This window comes from Diadema antillarum, unplaced genomic scaffold (genome assembly GCF_040938485.1).
Source record: "Diadema antillarum isolate AM-2024a unplaced genomic scaffold, OU_Dant_1.0 seq00000732_RagTag, whole genome shotgun sequence".
NCBI classification, from domain to species: domain Eukaryota; kingdom Metazoa; phylum Echinodermata; class Echinoidea; order Diadematoida; family Diadematidae; genus Diadema; species Diadema antillarum.
This window is the reverse complement of record NW_027271633.1, coordinates 693,534-711,150: the sequence shown is the minus strand read 5'-3', so window position 1 is coordinate 711,150 and position 17,617 is coordinate 693,534.

Sequence of the window (17,617 nt, the reverse complement as noted above, 5' to 3'; positions counted from 1 at the left end):
CTCCTGAAAATACTGTTCACTCCTTTTTTTACTAACATTTTCTTGTGCTACAAGCAATGTTCCTTGGTTTGATAATTTTGTTGCGGTTGGCCAGTAGAAATGTGTTTGTTTAAGTTTCTACGGACTCTTCGATATTTTGTGGTATTATGGAGCCCCTAATATTAGCCCCCTCCCCCTTAGAATACATTAACGATTTACATAAATCGTTTGATACGCTTTTTATATTAACATTTAACTCATTTATTCTCAAAGAAATCCTGAGATATTTTTGCAAATTGGCAATGAGGAAGTAAAAATAATTTTGTTAGACGATAGATAGGAGCCAATAAATTACTTTTTAGCAATTCACATGAAATACTGTCAGGCAACATTGTTCTCGATGACACTCCGCTTGAAATGATCTCAGTTTGATGTAAGTTCCTTGGTGTTTATGTAGATTTTCATGTTAATGTGATTGTTGTAACATTATATCTCGGAAGATTTTTATTATAAAATAAGTTGAAGTATTTTCCCCATCATCTCCACTTCACTAACTTTACATTTCAGTGTTGTAATTCTTTATCTGAACTATGAAAAATGGTATGCTCGCTTGAGGAACTATCCATCAATATTTAATTGATAAATTTGTACTTGTTAAAAAAGAAGGCTTTGAGAATTATTTAATGTGTACAACTATGAGGTCACACTGATTAATTGCTTCCTAATAGCGAAATTTTTAAGGTTAAAGATTGGATTTAAGTTGTATCAATCAGGACGGTTTACGTTCAATTCAAGGAATATTGAGTTGCTTAAAGTATTTGATTAACGTATTCTGTAGAAGTGTAAGTGTTTATGATTGCCATACAAAATTAACTAAACTAATATTTCATAAACCTTTACTCCGCATCCTCCTCGCCCAAAAATACAGGACCAAGCTTTTGGAATCTGCTTTTGAAAGGTGATGGCCTTAAGAAAGGTTTTGTTTGTTTCTACATCAACCTGCGTTAAGATATCGTTTGTTTGATATATATGTATGTATATGTATATATGTATATAGTTATATATATATATATATATATATATATATTTATTTATTTATATTTATTCCAATAATTTAATTACTTTAAACAAATTGTTTAACATAAATTTATTTATTTATTTATTTATTTATTTAGTCATATTTATACAGGGTGGCCCTATCAGTAGTCAATGCACTGTTCTCCCTAGAGGTCCTGTGTCACAAACTTATTCATAAAAGTCAAACGAAACAGACAAATAACACTACAGAAATATACAACAGAGATTACAGAAAATGGATCTAACAAGATCTACATATATCAGATAACAAATAACCAAGGTTATGAGGCGAAGTGTTTCAAATAATTACAGCAAAAGGTAGCTTTTGAACGAGAACTGCGTATAATTGCAGGAAGTGCATTCCAAAGCATAGCTCCAGAGAAAGAAAAAACCCTTTTCCCACTCTCAGAGGTGACTCTGGGCAAAACAAGACCATGGGTGCCAGCCCTTCTTGTCCTGTACCGATGTGTACTACTGCATAGCGTGAAGCGATCAATCAAATAGGATGGAGCAGAACCATTAATTATATCATATAAGAGCTTAGCCCGATGGAACCGCCAACGTTCCTCCATGGGAATTCAATGCAAAGTTTTGAACATTTGAGAGGAGGGTGTCAAAGGATTTGCTTTCAGTATTATCCTTGCCATTTGTTTATGTTGTTTGATCAGTATCAACCTGTTGCGCTGATTGCAATTCGTCCAGGCATTACAGCAATAGTCAAAGTAAGGTAAGACCAGTGCATTACCAAGCAATCTAGCGCTGTCAAGAGTTAGATATTTTCTAACTCGTCTGAGTAATGCTAATCTGGTTGCTATCTTTTTTGAGGTATATTTGATTTGCTCTTGCCAGCTAAGATGCTGGTCCATCCAGACCCCTAAATACTTCACACTTTGGACCTGTTTGATAATTACATCATTCACCTTAAAGACCATATTCAGATTGGACTGAACAAACTTCTGTTGTGTGCCAACAACAAGTACCTGTGTTTTATCTACATTGAGTGTGAGGTGATTCTCATCTAACCAAGACTTCACTTTCTTGAGTTCTCGGTTTAAAACCATTTCTATTCTTTCAGGATTTGGATCACTGAACATCGTAACAGTATCATCTGCATACATCATTATATCACACTCATCAACTACTCTTGGCGTAAATTATGTATGTTGATAAAATTGTTGCAGTTATATATCGTGTGTTGGTTTTCCTTGAAATTGTACTGAAATAAAAAGTGTTATTTTATTTGAATTGAAAGAATTGAATTGATATTATGTTATGGCGAGGTATTGTATTAATATCTAGTTAGATTATAACTAGATATCTGTCCAATTGTATATTCGATAATAGCTATGCAATAATGTTTCTGGGACTATAGATACCTGACTATTGCAGTTTATCACGCTGCAGGCATCTTCACAGTTATATTGATTTTGTGTGTTTATTATTTCTATTAGTACTATCAATTATACAGTCGACTCCACCCCTCCCCCCCCCCAACAAACACACAAAAATACAGGAACGTAATTTCTGAAAAGAGTTGATATCGCGAATGTATTGGTCCAGTGGCATAAATCGAGACATAAATGTTTTGTGCGTGCGAGTTTCATGTGTGTTGTTACGCACATTATGTGTGTGTGTGCGTGTGTGCGTGTGTGCGTGTGTGCGTGTAGGATAAAACTTGCTTTGCCATTTTCATTAAAAACAAGAATGAATGAATAGATAAAGGAATGAATAAATAAACGAATGAATTAAGGAATGCATATTAGATATTCAGGAGAATGCACGAACAAACAAAAAAAGATATATATAATTGTTTATATATTATAATATTAGGATTGTGTGTGCGTATATATGTATATATGTATTTATAGCATTGCATAAGCTGCATGTAGCGATTCGTCATAAATGATGTATTTCTTTCTCTACTCCAATGCACATCACCATGATTCCACATCATTTCCTCCTTTCAACATGTGCAGCTCTCCCCGACAAGGCGAAAGGCCTAATTCTAGGCGATCACGTGTAAGATTCGATAACACTAGGTGCGAATTTTGCCGGCTTTCCGCCCGACCGCCAAAGTTCACTCGTATCACCGACGTGACTTCATCGGAAATTCGTCCCTCCGGCTCTACGTGGAGAGATTGTTGAAACTGAGACAGATGCAGGAGATAGACAGCGAAAAGAGAGAGAGAGATCGATCGACAGAAAGAGAGAGAGAGAGAGAGAGATATTCGGGAGGGGGAGAGAGAGAGAAGATACCAATAAGAAAAAGAGAGGTAGATACAAATATACGGGAAAAAACAAAGGGAGGGGACAGAAAGGCGAAAACATTGGAAAAGATGGAGAGAGAGAGAGGGAGTAATATATTGGGTATACGTTATTTCGAGACGATAGAAAAATATGGAAGGGGTGATAGCGAATTTAGAGACCAAGAGATAGATGAAACAAATGTTTTGGAGGGAGATAGAGAGGGAGAGATATAGAAATCAGATAGAGAAAATGCAATTTTACTAAAATAAAAAAATAAAATAAAAAGGATAGGAAGACAGGTTGATAGGAAGAGGAAGACATTAATAGATAGAAGAAAAAGAAAAATCGAGAGGGAGGTAGGTATCTAATGACAGCGATATAAGTAAAGAAGCAGATGGATGTATGGATTGGAGGAATATAGATAAGAATGAGAGAAGAGGGAGAAAGGAGATGGAAACATACGTAGACAGGCAAACATAAACAAAAAAGAAATACTGACAGACACTCCCACAGAAAGGAAGGAGAGATATATAAAGAACTAGAAAGAGAAAACTTTATGGTTTCTGAGCAAGGAAGGGGACGAAAATAACGCAAACACTTCAGGTACAGACATGACATACAGAAGTTGCTGAAATTTCTAGCAGAGATATTCATTGAAACTTCGCTTATGAAAGAGAGAGGGGGCGTAGAAGGGGTTGGAATTAGAGATAAATGACAGAAACAACACGATCAGTGATCAGTGAGTGGGACATTTGCAATTAAGTCCGACAAGCACGTACTTACGATTTGTCTCGATACTCTCGAACGAATGCAAATCTCACGATTAAAACCAGCAGACGACAATCTGAAGAGATCCATATTTATATAAAAAGGCGCGCAATGTCATCAAGTAGATGGCGTGAATAAATATAAATAGAACTGGAAGAAGGTAAAATCTATGGAGTTGAAATACAACAAAAACTATGACATATAACGAGTTTTCAACGTAAATCGTTACAAGAGATTGCATTAATTTTTAAAGGTATTGTATTTTGTTTCAATATTTCATGTTTTGTGATTATATATATAATATATATATATAATATATATATTTTTTTTCTCGTGATTATGATGTGAGATGTGCCACAGCACTATACCCCTCACTTGATTAAAGGGAAATTCCGGACCGGTTAGAAGTTGGTATGAAAATAAAAAGTAATAACATCAATTTCATACTTATGTCATTCACGTTCCTATTCCGAGCATTCAATTTCACGTATTCCACGCTCGCAGCACTGAATCATCAATCAAATTCAAAATCCGGTTATTCGAATTCATTATCGGGGCATTCAAATTCACTATCGGAGCATTCATATTCATTATCGGAGCTTTCGGATTTAACAGAGGAGCACGCATTATAGCAATGAACATTCAAATTCATTTTAAGCTGTCGACGGAATCTCGTCGGTCATTCAAATTCGTGAACAGGCAACAATGTTCCAAATAACTGCATTCAATTTAAAAGAAGTCCTGAGTTTAGTTACATTGGGGCCATGATGTGTGTGTGTCTTTTTCATTTAGAATTGAATATGTTTGGATTTATGATGAAGATTACTCATTTGGCAGTATAGGTTCACCTGTTCATTCTAATATTTGAACTCGGGCTTCACGAGAACGACTATACAGTCGCATTAGGCACTGATCGGAAAATAAATCAATTTCGACTCCACTGCAACTGAAAACATGAACATTGTATACGTCTTGTTTGTTGTTTATTGCTGTTTTATTGCTTTACACGACTATGTGAGTTCATTGTGTGTCAGTTTGTCTTTAATTGATGCATTGTCATTGTGTGGAATAGCGTTGGGGCGTTGTCAGCATGCAGTGTCATCAAGGAATATAATTGGACTGTGTTTGTGTGGTTTGGATGCACTGCTCATTGGACCTAACAATTTCTTGAGATGAAAAACAATGAATACGTGAACACAGAACAATGTAAAATTTTAAAAAATCATAATTATACCATAATGCAAGCCTTCATGCGTTGTGTATGCCCTTCCTCTTTTCTTAAAGAAAAAAAAAACCTACTCCTTTTTCCTCGTTAAATTGATTGCAGGAAGTAGGACCTTGATCGCCTGAAAATGAAATTCTTCGCTCCAAACAAGCTCGGGACTATGACATGACTATCGCGTGAATTTGAATGCACGAGTAGGAAAGGCAATGCTCGCATTTGGAAATTGAACGCCCAAGCGTGAATTTAATTTGACGAAAACGAAATGGAACTCCCATAACTGAAATTGATTGCTCGGATTCTGAATTTGAATGCCCGAATGTTTTCGCGTGCATGCGCTGTGTGAATTTGAATGCACATTCATGAATTGGAATGACATTAAGTATGAAATTGACAGAGAAAACCTATAACAACAACCCTTTTTTGCTGGGTTCAAAATATACATTTAAGTTTAAAAGGATATCGAATATTTAAAAAAGCTGAAAAAGAAACAAATAATTTCTCAATTCTAAGAAATGGTGATGTGATATCCAGTGGTATAGAGAGTGTAAAGACAAAATACAGTTAAGAGTAGATTCTAAGCATTTTGTCTCGTTATTCATTGAATGGAGGTCGGCGATGGAGTCCTTTCCATTTCTGTTCGTGTTTCTTTTAGCATTTCGTGTTTTGTTTTACTTTTTAATCAATCATTTGTTATTTGCAACATAATAACAATGGTAATACACGAGTATAGGTTCTGTTTTGACAACTTCAAGTTGATTGTGATAATTTCGACAAACCTTCGGTTATCCACATCCATACATTTTAAGAAAGTCAGACCGTTCATTTGCTGTTGTAAATATGTTTCTTTAACAATAAAACATATAAGAAAAGTCATGAAATTCTAAAATTCGCTACTTTATCCCGAAATAGTTCTGAAAACACTTGATGCTAAAATGCACACATGTGAGATGATGACGTAATCCTCGCAGAATTATCCATTTTAACCTTTACAAGAAAAAAAAAATGACAATTCAATCATTCGGCAATAACAGTGCGTCCGCACATTTCTACCCCAATTCCTTAATTTGTAAAATGTTAAACTTCTGCAATTCTCATCAGAAGTATATACCTCCCTGCATTTTGGATTACTTCTGTTGACATCTCTTCCCTTCATTACAATATGTGTATATGATATTGTTTATGTTGGAGACAGAATAAACTTGAATATGAAATCAAATTTGACACAATAGTTTTCCTGACTGAATACTTTTGGACATATCAAAATTTAGCCCATTATTTTAAGATTGGGCATATATTTAAAAAAATAATAATAACAATAATAAAATAAAAAGCTGAATTCCCATTTCAACCAGAACCATACCATCCCTTTAAAATGCATGTTGTTGTTGTTGTTTTTTTAAGTCAATCATGCAATGACAAGTACCCTCTGGAATAAAGGTCCCTTGTTTTCAATACCATATAGGCCTACACTGAATTTGAGTTACATGTTCGTGTTCTATGAATGTGTGTGTGTGTGTGTGTGTGTGTGTGTGTGTGTGTGTGTGTGTGTGTGTGTGTGCCGACAGTATTTTTGAGCACCTACGCCCATAGCCATTTGATTTTTTTTGCAGGTTCCCCCACACATTATTTCAAGTTTCAAGTATATTCTTAGTGTACTTTAGAGTCATTTTAAGTGTATTCTGTGATTTTTTTTTTATATCAAACATTTCGTTCTCTCTGCTGTTTTTTTTTTATTTCTGTTACTATAAAGTTGTTTGATGTGTGTCATCACGTAACCCCCTAAAATCTCGGAGATCAAGAAAGGAAGAAAAGCAGACATTTGTAATAACCTTCACAGTTTTCTTACGTTTGATTCTTTCAATGAGATATTTTCCTTGTAATCAAAAGTCATTATATTTCGATTTATTTCAATTTGAAGATTAGCATCTTTCGAATTCATATCTGAAAAAATCCCGACATTAGAGGCTTTCGTGATGACGCATGGCTCAGTGACTGTTCTCTGTCTGTCCTCATATTAGTGATATTCTTTTTTCTTTTTTTCGACACTGCAAAAAGACCGGTGTTAGATATGAAACACCGAGTTCGTATTCAATTTGCGGTACTCAATTGTGGTGTTAGATAAACACCTCCTGGTGTCACTTCAAAATATAAAATTGTGTTTTGAATTGTTACTTAGTTATTGTTCTCTTTTTTTATTTTGAACTTCAACAAGACGACCAAGAACTTTCTGATAAAGCACTTGATTTTTGGGGAAAAAAAAGGTGTGAACACATTAATTTTACCCCACAGTAATACCGATTGGTGTGGTCTCCTATTGACACTGGGCGGGTGTTATACCATTGACATCAACACCAACAATATTAAATCAACACCATGCGGTGTCATTGTTGAATTAACACCAGCGCAGTGTCAAAAAATATATCACCAGCTACAGTGTCAACTTAACACACGAAGTGCAAGGTAAACACTTTTAAACTTCATCACAACACACTTTCTATACACCTGTCCTGTGGGTGTGGTCCTCTATCTGATCGGAGTTACGTTTAACACCCATGATGTTAAATCTAACATCGACTTTTTTGTAGTGGATGTGCGTTTAATTGATTACGATAATCATAGAGTGACACCAATCATTTGGTTTATTACACACATTTGTATTTCTTCTGTATCTCATTACGAAATATTGGGCGGTCTGAATACCAAACTACTCAGAGCCATCCATCCACGACAAAGAAGCGCACGCCTCAAGATTGGGAAAAGCATTACATAAAGACACCCAGTCTCTGTGCCAAGGTTTGCATCCACGTAACACTGCGCTCAGCACCCTGCATTGTTCATCTATTAACTCTTAGCTCGCTTTTAGATAATTCTTTTGCAGTCGGCACTGGAGTGTTAGTAAACTTGTGATGCTGAGCCAGGGGTGCAAACATTACGTAAACTATGAAATGTATTCAGTTTGAAAAGTGGAGCTGAGATCGTTTGCCCGCCCTATATAGTAATAGTAGTACGCATGAGAATAATGTATTGCCACGGAATATTCCTCTATACATGTTCATGTAAGTAACTGGCTCGGTTGCCAATTGCCAATTGGTTGAACGCACCTGCTTGAATCATATCACAGATTGGAGAGTTAAAGAGAGTTTTTTTTTTTTTATTATTTCTTTTCCCCTGTAGGCCTACTTTTTCATTAGCTTTCATTATTTTCTTAAGCATCATCCGTATACATGCATGCCCTTTTATGTTTTATTTTGTGAAATAGTTTCTTGTATAGCTTCTGATAGTTTATCAAATTGTATGTAATTAAATTCATTTCTTTATATTTCTAATTAGGCCCCAAATATTAAGCTCGACTTATTAAACGGGATCCTCCTGCATGGTAGTTTGATTTCTCCTTGTATTGTATGTCTCTATGTAATCTCTCACTATGATTTCTTTATCTCTCAATCTCTCATGTGCACAGTAGCTACATAAATGATGAATCAATGTTTACGCCTTGCAGAAACCATAAAGAAAATGTTAAATATAGCACCGAAGAGAGAATAAGACGTAATTCCTATTTATTCATTTATTTTCAATTAATTAATTTAGTCATTTATTCATTCATTTATTCATTCATTAATTCATTTCTGTTTGTTTCGTTTCATTAGGAAAGTGGATACAATCAGTGTTATTCTCGGAGGCCCTTTATACATCACACATAAAAACCATATACATTATTCAGCTACGATACACTTACAACATGTCCACATTGTTGAGAATCGCGGAAATAAAAGATGGATAAATGCCTTCATTTACAATATTGTATTTCACTGAATTGTTGCTTTATAGCTGTGGTAAACTAAATTTATACTCATGGTCGTTGGTGCTAACGCTGTGTAAAAAAACTTACATGATAATGTGAAGTTTGAAGAGGGCAGCCTTTTGGTATACAGTACCAAAGAGAGAATAATAATATCCAAAATCGATACTACAGTAACTTGTTAATAACTCGAATGAACTTGTGATCGGAACTTGGTGCAAACATTACATTTAGACCGCGAAATATGTAGCGTTTGAAAAGGGGCGCTGAATTCGTTTGGAGACCCAAACCGTGAAATAAGAGAACATTTTCATGGGCAAGACCTCTCCTCCGTACAGCAAAATAAAGAGGGTAAAAATGCAGCCACTTGAATAGATTGAACTCCAACTCTTTTTCACGTGTACGGTAAATTTAGCTTGACAGAAAGTTCATCAAATTTGAACGTAGAATAGGGCACATCACATGTATTTAAATTGATATCACCTATAGACTGTATTACAATGTTTTCATCAAATGGTATTCTAGCGTCAGTGCATGGTGAGGGACATGCAACAATTTCATCATCTTACTATATCTCCTCAAAATACGTACACAAAACTTATAGAGAATAACGATTTCTATCAATAGTTTAGCAACTAATGCATTCTAACCTTGTTCAAAGTTTGTTATAGGTATATGCAGTATATGATTTGATGATAATCGGCCGGGTATTGTATTGCTATAATATGTGTCTGCTTTGTCCCGTTTACACTTTTAACGTGCAGTCAACTTCACAACAATTTCCAAAGCTGTATCCAAAGCTTTAATTCCGGTGTTAGATTAATATGAAACACCGAGTTCGTGTTAAATTTCCGGTGCTCAATAGTGTTGGATTAGCACCTCCTGGTATCACTTCAAAATATAAAATTGTGTTTTGAATTGTTATAGTTATTGTTCTCTTGTTTTGATTTTATACTTCAACAAGACGACCAAGAACTTTCTGATAAAGCACTTGATTTTTGGAAGAGAAAAGAAGAAGGTGTGAACACATTTACACCACAGTAATACCGATTGCTGTGGTCTCCTATTGAAACTGGGCGGGTGTTATACCACAACGCCATGCGGTGTCATTGTTGAATTAACACCAGCGCAGTGTCAAAAAGAAAAAAATATCACCAGCTACAGTGTCAACTTTTAAAGGACAAGTCCACCTTCATATACATAAGGATTGTGAGAATGCAGCAATATTAGTAGAACACATCAGTGAAAGTTTGAGGAAAATTGGACAATCCGTTCAAAAGTTATGAATATTTGAAGTATCTGTGCAGTCACAACTGGAAGAGAAGACTACCACAGTGTATGATGTCACATGCGTACAACTATATAAGGAAAATAAAAAGAGAATTTCACAAAATTTCACATTTTTAATAAAGTGCACGTTTCTTCGACTTGCAACTGACGTATGTTAAGGATAATATTATTCCCCCTGCCTTCTGAAAGAGAGAAGTCAAGTATTCTTTTCCTTATGCGAGAAAAAAGGAAATATGTTGAATTTTCTTTATTCTTTCTTTATATCGTTGTACTCATGTGACATCACAACCTATAGTAGTCTCTTCATCCAGCCGTGACTGAGCAGAAATTTCAAAAATTCATAACTTTTGAACGTATTGTCCGATTTTGCTCAAACTCTCACTGATGTGTTCTACTAATATTGCTGCATTCACTCAACCCACATGTCTATGGAGGTGAACTTGTCCTTTAACACACGAAGTGCAAGGTAAACAATTTTAAACACCATCACAACATACTTTCTACACCTATGGGTGTGGTCCTGCATTGACACTTGATCGGAGTTAGATTTAACACGGTCCCATGTTGTTAGGTCTAACACCGATGGTTTTGTTTTTGTTTTTGTTTTGTTTTGTCAACCTAACACACAAAGTGCCAGGTGAATAATCACAGAGTGACACCAATCATTTGGTTTATTACACACATTTGTATTTCTTACGATATATTCGGTGGTCTGAATAGCAAACTACTTAAAACCTTCCATCGTAACAAAGAAGCGCACAGCTCAAGACTGGGAAAATCATTATATAAGGCTGCGTTCACATAGAAGTATTCGCTATTCGCTATTCGCTATTCGCTATTCGCTATTCGCTATTCGGTATTCGGGCACCGCGTACACCATCACCAGCACCGTCAACTCACCATCCCATGCAGTGAGGATTTCTTCCTCCTACATCCCAACAAATCTTATTAACAATTTCTAAACTGCATCAGAATGTCAGCCTACATGCTTATTTTTGCTAAAGGGCAAATCCAGACCAAAAGTGTCATTATTTCATAAACGAGAGACGGTATACGCTGCAGGAAAATCGAACAAGCTCGATTCCCACTTTGCTATACTTTTCGCAGCTATTCGGTACTTTCGAATAGTTCCCTCCAATGTGAACCGGTGTGAGGAAATCCTATCGTTCGATTCAAGCTATTCGCGTGCCCTCGAAAAACGAGCCCGAATACCCGAATAGTATACTTCTATGTGAACGCAGCCTAAGACACCCAGTCTCAGTGCCGAATTTGCATCCACGTAAACACTGCGCTCAGCACCCTGCATTGTTCAGTTAATAATAAGTAGCTTGCTGTGAGATATTTTGCTTTTTTGCAGTCGGCACTGTTAGTAAACTTGTGATGTTGAACCTGGGGTGCAAACATTACGTAAACTATGAAATGTATTCAGTTTGAAACGTGGAGCTGAGATAGTTTGCCCGCCCTATATAGTAATAGTAGTACGCATGAGAATAATGCATTGCCACGGAATATTCCTCTATACATGTTCATGTAAGTAACTGGCTCGGTTGCCAATTGCCAATTGGGTGAACGCACCTGCTTGAATCATATCACAGATTGGAGAGTTAAAGAGAGCTTTTTTTTCTATTTCTTTTCTCCTGTAGGCCTATACTTTTTCATCAGCTTTATTTTTTAAGCATTATCCGTATACATGCATGCCCTTTAATGTTTTATTTTGTGAAATAGTTTCTTCTATATCTTCTGATAGTTTATCAAATTGTATATAATTAAATTGATTTCTTTATATATCTAATCACGCCCCAAATATTAAGTTCGGCTTATTAAACGGGATCCTCCTGCATGGTAGTTTGATTTCTCCTTGTATTGTATGTCTCTATGTAATCTCTCACTATGATTTCTTTATCTCTCAATCTCTCATGTCGAAAGTAGCTATCATGAATGATGAATCAATGTTTACGCCATGCAGAAACCATAAATAAAATGTAATACATTGTTTATAGCACCAAAGAGAGAATAAGACATAATTCATATTTGATTACTTATGTTTTAATTAATTAATTCATTCATTCATTAATTGATTAATTAATTAATTAATTCATTCATTCATTCATTTTTGTTTCTTTCGTTTCATTAGGGAAGCTCTGACAGTGGATACAATCAGTGTAATTTTCAGAGGCCCTCTATACATCACAAAATACACATATTGTAGACATAAAAAATATACATTTGTCAGCTACGATACACTTAAACATGGCCTCATTGTTGTGAATCGCGGGAATAAAAAGGGCATAGTATCTTCATTTATGACATTGCATCACTGTATGGTTGCTCGCTGTGGTAAACTAAATTCAAACTCATGGTGGTTTAAATAAAAAAAAAACATAAAACAAAAAACGTACGTGATTATGTGAAGTTTGAAGAGTGCAGGCATTTGGTATACGGTACCAAAGAGAGAATGATAATATCCGCAATCGATACTACAGTAACTTGTGATCGGAACTTGGTGCAAACATTACATTTAGACCGCGAAATGTGTAGCGTTTGAAAAGGGGCGCTGAATTCGTTTGGAGACCCAAACCGTGAAATAAGAGAACATTTTCAAGGGCAAGACCTCTCCTCCGTACAGCAGAATAAAGAAGGTAAAAAGGCAGCCACTTGGATAGAACTCCAACTCTTTTTCACGTGTACGGTAAATTTAGCTTGACAGAAAGTTCATCAGATTTGAACGTAGAATAGGGAACATCACATGTATTGAAATTGATATCACCTATATAGACTGTATTACAATGTTTTCATCAAATGGTATTCTAGCGTCAGTGCATGGTGTGGGACAAGCAACAATGTCATCATCTTACTATAATCTCCTCAAAATACGTACACAAAACTTTATAGAATAACGATTTCTATCGATAGTTTAGCAACCAATGCATTCTAACCTTGTTCAAATTTTGTTAAAGGTATGCAGTATGATTTGATAATAGTCTGTAATGTATTGTATCTGCTATGACGTGTGTCTGCTTTGTCTCATTTACACTTTTAACGTGCAGTCAACTTCACAACGATTTGTAAAGCTGTATCTTTCTGCAAATATGGTAATGAAAATTTCTAGCGGTTTTGAGACTGTAGTCATTGATTATGATTATTTTGATTTTTCCCTCCTTTTGGTGAATTAAAACGGAAATACTCGTCTGCTTACAACACTAAAGAAAAAAAAAGCGTCGGATAAGCACGCTCGTAGAGTTCGGAGTCCATAAAACGTGTGAAGTTATGGCGTGTGCGATATAATTTTTGCACACGGCCAGTTCTTAGAAACAGTGCATTTTGCAAAATGTGCGATTGTTTGTCGATCTGTGACGTGTGCAGACGTGTAGCTATGTGTGGTGTGCTAAAAAAAAGTAAGCAAACACACAGAAACTCTTTAGCACGTGATGATAAGGCTGCGTTCACATAGAAGTATTCGGTATTCGGTATTCGCTATTCGCTATTCGCTATTCGCTATTCGGTATTCGGGCACCGAATACACCGCCATCCGCACCGTCAACTCACCATCCCATGCAGTGAGGATTTCTTCCTCCTACATCCCAGCAAATCTTATTAACAATTTCTAAACTGCATCAGAATGTCAGTCTACATGCTTATTTTTGCTAAAGGGCAAATCCAGACCAAAAGTGTCATTATTTCATAAACGAGAGACGGTATACGCTGCAAAAAAAAAAATAAAATCGAACAAGCTCGATTCCCACTTTGCTATACTTTTCGCAGCTATTCGTACTTTAGAATAGTGCCCTCTTATGTGAACCGGTGTGAGAAAATCCTATCGTTCGATTCAAGGTATTTGCATGCCCTCGAAAAACGAGCCCGAATACCCGAATAGTATACTTCTATGTGAACGCAGCCACAAACGTTAATCATCTCCGATAGTATCAGTCACTAAAAATACAACAAAACAATAATTATCATTCGACAGAACTGCGTACACAAAAAGCTGCCTTAAACTGGGAGGGGAGAACTTCGCTCTAAACATCTCTGAGCCACTTGGAATAGAGGATCCAGATTCATCTGATCTGTGAATTCGTGTCAATTTCTTGTAGTTCACAATCTGAGGTTCATTTTACCTTGCCTTAATGCGTATATATTCGCGTGGTGCAGCCGCATGTTTTATGTACCTGCAGGCCTCGTCATACTGACGTTGACTCGCCGTAGATGAGGCAATTGGCAGTCCATTTGAGATCCGTCGAGAAAATTGCCTATCATGAACTAAATTTATAATAGATATGGTATAGGCCTCACACTTGCAAGTATATGGAAATCCCTGGCTCCATCACAAAATCGCACCAATAGATATCAAAATATATTTAAAAATAAATAAAAAAAGCAAATGCAGTTTGGCAAAAAAAAAAAAGGCTGAATAGCTGTAGATATTGAGTATGAATTCTTCTACAAACTGCATTAGGTTGGAAGATGAAAGACTCTCATGGAATTTGAGGGAACTATATTCGATTATGAGCATGTACAGAAAATATGTGATTTTTTAGTATTAAAAAGAACTCGTAGTTTGGCTTTACGAACCCTTCGACAGAGTTTGAGCTAAAGAATCACCCTTGGAATTTGACGGATGAAAGGGCATACCTCACTTTTTCAGGTTGCCGAATATGAAACACAATAGAGTAGGGCCTATGCATGTAATACACACAAGTCAGTGGAAAGCGTTCATCCCATACAAGCTCTGCCGGTTCATGTTAATGTGTTGTCAACTCCCCCCGCCCCCCCCCCTATCTCTCTCTCTCTTTCTCTCTCTCTAACTCTGCTTAACTTCACTTTGTTTTCTTCTATGTTCTTGTGATACGAGACCTTAGTAGTTGAATTCATGAACAATTAAGTAGTTATTATCACACAAGTTTGAATGATTGTGGTATTTTAATGTATTTCTTTGTTTTGGCTACCACTGAAACATAATTCAAATTACATAAAGTTGATCTGTTTGATAAATCAAATAGTACCTTGTAGACAATAAGGTGACTATGATTATCCTTTAGGCAAGAGTAACTGCATGTAGCTTATATCATATTCATCTTATATAGAACTGTACCAACACTGCATTTTCTTTTTAAACCCCAGTGGGCATCATTTTTAAAATTGTCCCTTTAAGCAGCTTTATACAACCCTTTAATGTGCATTTTCTCTTATGATGTAGGTCAAAATATCATGACAAACGCATCTATGATTTAAAAAAAAAAATTTAAGGGATGCGACCTTTACTAAAGGACTCACACCTGTAAATATAATGGAATACCATGAGTCATACAGCTCACAAGTCATACAGCCCATGAGTTATACAGCTCACGAGTCATACAGCCCATTAGTTCAACACTTAAAGCTAACATGGCCCACGAGACCGACACATTATGCGCCGTGTTGTATCTGTCGAACCCGTGGGCTGTTTTTACCCAGTGTCGAACTTATGGGCTGTATGACTCGTGAGCTGTATGACTCGTGGGTGTCGGTCTAGTTAAAGGACAAGTTCACCTTCATAAACATAAGGATTGAGAGAATGTAGCAATATTAGTAGAACACATCATTGAAAGTTTGAGGAAAATTGGACAATCCGTTCAAAAGTTATGAATTTTTGAAGTTTTTGTGCAGTAACCGCTGGATGAGAAGACTACTGCAGTGTGTGAATAACTTAGATGTCACATGCGTACAACAATATAATGAAAATATAAAGAGAATTTCACAAAATTTCATCTTTTGCAAAAAGTACACATTCCCCCGACTCGTTACCGACAAATGTTATGGGTAATATTATTCCCCCTGCCTTTAGAAAGAGTCAAGTCAAGTGCTCCTTTATTATGCGAAAAAAGTGAAAATATTTTGAATTTTCTTTACATTTTCTTTATACTGTTGTACGTATATGACTCACAAGCTGTAGTAGTCTCCTCATCCAGCGGTTCCAACACAAAAATTTTAAAAATTCATAACTTTTGCATCGATTGTCCAATTTTCGTCAAACTGTCACTGATGTGTTCTACTAATATTGTTGCATTCTCTCAATCCTTATGTTTATGAAGTTGAACTTGTCCTTTAAGTGGGATGGCCCCTATACGGAAAGGCAACGGTCTGAAAAAGCTTATAGGGCTCACACCGGTTAATGCAATGGAATGTCCCAGACCCCTTCACAAATTCGTACCAAAGATACGAAAATGAATAAAAAAAAATATTAAAAATTCAATAATGCCGTTTGGCAAAAAAAAAAAAAAAAAAAAAAATGAATAGCTGGATGTATTGAGTATGAATTCCTCTAGAAACTCCATTTTGGTTGGAAAATGAAAGCTTTTCTTATGGAATTTGAAGGGACTATATTTCTTTGGGTGCCTGTACAGAAAACAGGTGATTTTTTGAGTGAAAAGATCTCATAGTCTGGCTTTGCGGACCTTGGACAGAGAACCTGCCTTGGAAATTTGATGGATGAAAGGGTGTATCTGACTTATCCAGATTAGTGAAGATGAAACATCTCATTTCTCCCAGAAATTTCAAAGATTTTTTTTTTTAATTTTTAATTTTAACTCACGTCTATGGGGAATTATTTACCCGTTAGAGCCATATAGAAGGCAGCTAGTCAGCGAAGTAAAGCTCACATAAAAACCTGAACATTCGCTTCTAATCTCTCTGAAGCATAATATGGGAATCATGTGAAATGATTTCATAGAGAAATATTTCATAGAGAAATCAACATCTTGGATCTAATGTGCAGTTCTGAGCATCTGCACTCCCCCCCCCCCCATGAAAAGTTGGAACATCTCAGTTGACCACAGTCGACTGTCGTCCACTCTTCCTCTCACCTTCTTTCTCCCTTGCATAGTTATCCCTCCGTTCTTTTGCGCTCTCCCTTTCTCTCTCTCTCTCTCTCTTTCTGAATACCATTACGGTTGTATCTTTTGTTTCCAAGAGGATGGTACGGTTACTGTTTCGATTGGGCTTATGGGTTCCAATGTGTGTGTGTGTGTGTGTGTGTGTTTTTACGATGATTTCGAGATAATGCGAAATATTTTATTTGATATAAAAGAGTGTTAATCTTATAGAGGAATTTGATTTATTTTATGAAAATATGTATATTTGTAATTCTGTTAATTGTTCTAGTCTTTGTGCACTTGATAATCTCACCAATTCCATTTTTTCTTCCGCGGACTGTTTATAACTTTATCATGATATGATTCATTTCATGGAATTGTTAT